General features: G+C 34.0%; 1 long non-coding RNA gene across 1 annotated transcript; it reads left to right on the plus strand.

Annotated features, from left to right (window-relative positions):
- Positions 1-1,228: 1,228 nt before the first annotated feature.
- Positions 1,229-4,727, plus strand: LOC132611081 (uncharacterized). Its single transcript, XR_009571452.1, has 3 exons — positions 1,229-1,385; positions 2,376-2,516; positions 4,184-4,727. It is a non-coding gene; the product is annotated as an uncharacterized LOC132611081 (long non-coding RNA).
- Positions 4,728-5,227: the final 500 nt, after the last annotated feature.

The raw sequence follows: 5,227 nt of genomic DNA on the forward strand, positions 1-5,227 counted from the left end.
TTGTGTGGAAAAAGATTAGTAGGTATCTTAAAAGGAGTGTTTCACTGCTTAAAAAAATAATCTGTTTTTCTCTTTATAAAGAATCATTCTTCTAGTGGCCAGTAAAGAACAAGAAAAAGGAATTTGAGCTCGCGCGCACAAGGGAGTTTGGACCGCAACTTATTATAGGTCAATTTGCAAGGCGTGATGCAAACCACTTATTGGAAAATTATTTTCACTACTTATTTTGCCTTATTTGAAGTAGTCAAATTAGGCGGTACAATATTTAATTTGTCAAACTAGCCAGTCCATATATACGAAGCACCTTTGTCTTTTAATTCAATAATATATGTTCTTCCAGCAAAAAGATCATCTTCACACAACCATTGGAATCAGTACGTTCAGGGTTCAAATCCTGTACATACTTCTGGAACAAAGATCTCAGTATGTTGAACTGTTTAGGTAATCTTAATTAGTACATAGCGAGCTGTTGAAGACAGAAATCTCATGAGCTTAAGTAAGAGCAGAAGAGTCTTTGTACGGTCATCAGTTAACTGCAATTAGGAAGTATCACTACTAAAAAAATGGGCATTTTCGACCTAAAAATTTCGACCACACTTTTGGTCGAAAAAAAATCGACCACGGGTGGTCGAAATTTGAAGAATTTTAATTTTTATTTAATTTTTTATAGAATTTCGACCACACCGGGTCGATTTTTTAATAGGAAAAATGCATTTCGACCACGTGTGGTCGAAATTAATTTTTATACAAATAATAAATGGGAAAAAACAGTTTATACATAATTAAATTATATATATATATAAAAAACAATTAATTAAAAAATAAAAATAAAAATCTAATTTCGACTACATGTGGTTGAAATAATTAAGTCACAGTCGGTCAAATCTGACTTAATTATTTTCGACCACATGTGATCGAAAATTTCAAAAGATTTAGACCAGATCTAGGTCTCTTTAATTTTCTTTTCATTTCCCCCCCCCCCCCCCCCCCCCCCCTTCTCTTTCACTCTCTTCTCTCTCCCTCTCCTTTCTCTACCATCCTACCACCCAACTGCCACCAGACGCCGCCGCTGTTTTCGACCAGCAATCATCGCCGCCAGCTCAGGTATCACTACAAGAAAATTGTCTTTCAACGACCACTAGTTAACAAAAGGATATAAATCCGGTGGTTATAAGGGTACTTGTAGCGACCCAATTTTTTTGCAGTCGTTAAAGTCGATTTTTAGTTCATCAGTAACAAAGGGAAAGTATTTGGACCTTAAAAGTTACAATATCCGGTTGTTAAAAGCTGAAATTTTAGGCGCCAGTTTTTCGCCCTATTTTTTCACGACCCTCTACCAATCATCCCCACCCCAGCACTCCCTTTTAGTGTCTCTACCATCTGAGGTAACCTTCCCACACGATTTGGATTCCTTCTCAGTTATTTTCCCTTTTCGATCTTGATTTAAGGTTTGGGGTTCACTCCTTTGTTGATTTAACCACCTGTTGTTGCTGTTTCTCAAAATCGACTTCTAATTAATTCATCAGGTAGAGTATTTGAGGTTGATTTGTTAAAATTTTGGGTTTTTCTTTTGTTAATTGTATCCCTGGGAATTTATGTATTGTGGACTTTTATGTGATTCTCGAATTTGATTTTCATTTTATCGCTTCCCGAAGTTGGAGGTTGCGATTGTGGTTGATGACTTAAGGGTTTCAATTAACTGATTTTTTTTTAACATCGTAATTAGATACTTATTCATGTTTGCTTTTCATGTCTTATTGGTTGTATGTATTTCGTGTCCTGATGTGTTATAGAATCTGGATTAAATTATGTGTTCTCTGAAAATCATGACTATAGAAGTTAGTAGTTGCTCTATTTCACTTGCTAGATGGATGTGAATATGTTCCTATGTGGAATATGAACCATGATTTGGTTATCTTTTGAATTTTAGGATTCATGATTTAGAAAGTATGCTTGATAGGGATTTATATACTTTCTGGATGACATGCATTAGTTCAATTACTTTGCTCAATACATGCAAATCTGTTTAGTCCTCTTGTAACCAAAACATGGACCATAATCTAGGCCTTTCGCTTCTGTATCTAACAATGTCAATTTAGATCTCATAAAGAAGGAGAAATTGTGTCCTTAAAATAATCATTTTGTACTTTATGAATATGGGTATTGAAGAAGGAACTTATATATATATACATATCATGAAAATTATGGTTTATGGGGCTTCCATTTGGCTAAGACGTGAGGTTGCCTCCTTTTTGTATAAATGTTTTCACTTTGGTTTGTTGCTTAGTTAATGCTGAAATAATTTGAAACGTCAATTGCAAGTTCTATTGTTAGTGACTAATATCCTTCTCCTCTCTTTTATTTGCATACACAAGCTGACACACACAATGGAGTAAAAAATGGAGTTTCAAAGCAAGACTCATTGCTTCACGGAGACCACCACTTCACTGTCAGCCTGTGTTACCTTTACTTCCCCGTTATCTATCCATTGCTGCTTGTTGTGTTGGAATTTTAAGGTTGCAGTACCCCCTCTTCTCGAAGGTTTGGCCTCGTTCCAATGGTGGCATATGAGGACATTTTTCTAAAGGTTGCAGTACACTTCTCTCTTCTTCTTTTCCTCTTGGCTACTTATTATGGTTTGAGTTATTTTTCTGTTTGTCGGTATTTTTCTTAAGTTCGCAATGCTAAGGTGGATTTCATAACTGAAAAGTGATGAGATATCATCGTTTTCTTTGAGTCTAAAAGGTCAGATTTTTAACTTCTCCTTTGATCTTTATAGAGAACACATAATATTGGTTTGTGTTGTGGCGCGATGCTTGAGTAACTATGTTTTAGGACTTAATTACTGACTTATTGAATATGGCATGACAGAAATATAGATTCTTCGGAGTTTAGAATCTCTGTTAAAGGTATTAATAAAGGTATGCATTATGCCTTAGAATACATGTCTATAGGTGTTGATCGTGTTCGTTTCCTTTGAACTTGAATGCCGATAAAGATGGCTGAATACAGTCTATGAATTACTTCGATTGAGTCTTTGTATATGTAAAACCATTATTCTAAGAAGTTACGTGATAGAACTTTTCTGTATCTCTATAGGATAAATTTGCATTGGATGTTGCCTGATTGGAATTAAAGGTAATTGTTTAGTCTCATACTTATAAAACTCATTAGCTTAAGACTAATTATTTTTTTTTATAATCCCAGCTAGACTTTTATTAGCAAATAGAAATCTTGGCTGTTATGTTACAGAATTATGTTTAATAGAAAGCATGTTACTTAGGAGTCATTCAGAGTTCTTTTATTTATAACATGCTCATGGTACCTTTCTTTTATATGAATAGCAAACTATGAATCATTAAATAGTGCATTCATTTTATGCTTAGCTTCCTGATCAGTAATTAATTGATATGTAATCCAAACTTTATCATTTTTTTTTATCTTACAATAGAATCAGAGTCTTGGGTTTTCTTAAAGTTGTTAGTATGTAAATATCCTGATTGTAATCAGCTTCGTTATGAATGTATTGCCAAGTCCTGTCTTAAATAGGCAAACATGAATTTGTTGCCAAGTGAGATCTTTTTTAAATAAAGTGAGATAAAGTGGTATCTTCTAAATTGATAAATATGGAGTTCCATGAGTACTTGTGAATGACCTTTTCTCCTTTATAGTATTTTTTAAAAAGAAACGTCAAGCATAATTTATATATCTTGTCTAATTGTTTTTATCTCCAAATATGTAGCTTGCAAGTTTTATTGATAAAAAACATCAGTTGAATCAAGAGTATCCCAGGTACTGTATATTTATATACACGATTTTTTTTTTTATATATATATATATATATATATATACACGATTCATTAAGTTTCTTGACATTCAACTGGAAGATACTTGCTATTCTATGGAGGGATAAAACACTTCAATCTAGATTTTTCATTAAGACTCCTAGGATAGAATCCAAGTAGATATTTGAAACAACTGTGGGTTTTTGGAAGTTCAACTGCTATTTTGAAGTCAATATGATTCATCTTTTATTTATTTTATGATACCTTCTGTCTCTACAAATTTGCAAAGTTAAGTATGAATATTTGTTGCTTCTAGTCATTCTTTGTACTTACCAAAACAATAATAATATATTTTTTGTACTATATTAGACTATTAACATTGTATCCTTCAATTTCAGAACGAATTTCAGCAACACTCTGAGGAGTTTCGAGCCACTCAGCCAAGTAGCACGCCGATGACCGACGAGGTAATACAGCAATAGTGGATTGAGAAGGTTGCTCCCCCCACAAGGAATGGGACAGTTTATGGGATGCCTAATGGAGCCTTTCGTCGATACCCGTCGGCCCTTGAAGTCGTAGGTGCTGATGATGATGGGGCAGTTGATCCTAAGGAGTATGAAGCTATGAAGCATTAAGTTGACCTACTAACAAGAACACTTAATTCCTCGGAGGCAGGATGTTGGGTATGCAAGCTCAAATTAACACCGAACGTTGACCTTTTTGATTAGTGTGCTTTCGGATTCTAATTCGGCTATGTTTAAATGGATATGTATATTATGTTTAAGAGTTTGAATGTAGTTTTAATTCGAATTAGAAGTACTTTTAATTTTAAGATGTTTAAGTGTTTGAATGGACAATGTTTAAGTGTTCAAGTGTTTGAACATTGTTTATGGTTGTTGTGTTGCATTGTTGATGAATGGGATGACTGTTTTGGTTGATGAATTTGGTTATTTGACAATTGCCAGGTGGGATGTCAAAAACAGGCAAATGCTAAAAAAATATTCCAGATTTTCGACCCCAGGTGGTCGAAAGTTAGCCCAGATATTTCACAATTTCGACCACATGTGGTCAAAATTGTACCCAGAAAAATACAATGTCGACCACGTGTGGTCGAAATTGTGAAAATATTTTTTTTATATTTAAATATAAATAGTGTTTTCGACCACACGTAGTCGAAAAAGTTAAATATATAATTTAATATAAAAATAATTTTTCGACCACATGTGGTCGAAAATAATTTTCCCTTAATTTCGGTAGAATGTGATTGCGACCACGTGTGGTCGAAAAAAAAATTTCGACCTACCTATTAGCGACCTACACGTGTGGTCGAAAAATTGGTCGAAATAAAGGCCTTTTCGACCTCGTGTGGTCGAAATGTTTGGTCGAAAATCCCGGTTTTTTTAGTAGTGGTAGTTAGAGTTAGTTAGCCTTTTCCAAAGTAA

The sequence above is a fragment of the Lycium barbarum genome, chromosome 9, assembly GCF_019175385.1.
Source record: "Lycium barbarum isolate Lr01 chromosome 9, ASM1917538v2, whole genome shotgun sequence".
NCBI lineage: Eukaryota > Viridiplantae > Streptophyta > Magnoliopsida > Solanales > Solanaceae > Lycium > Lycium barbarum.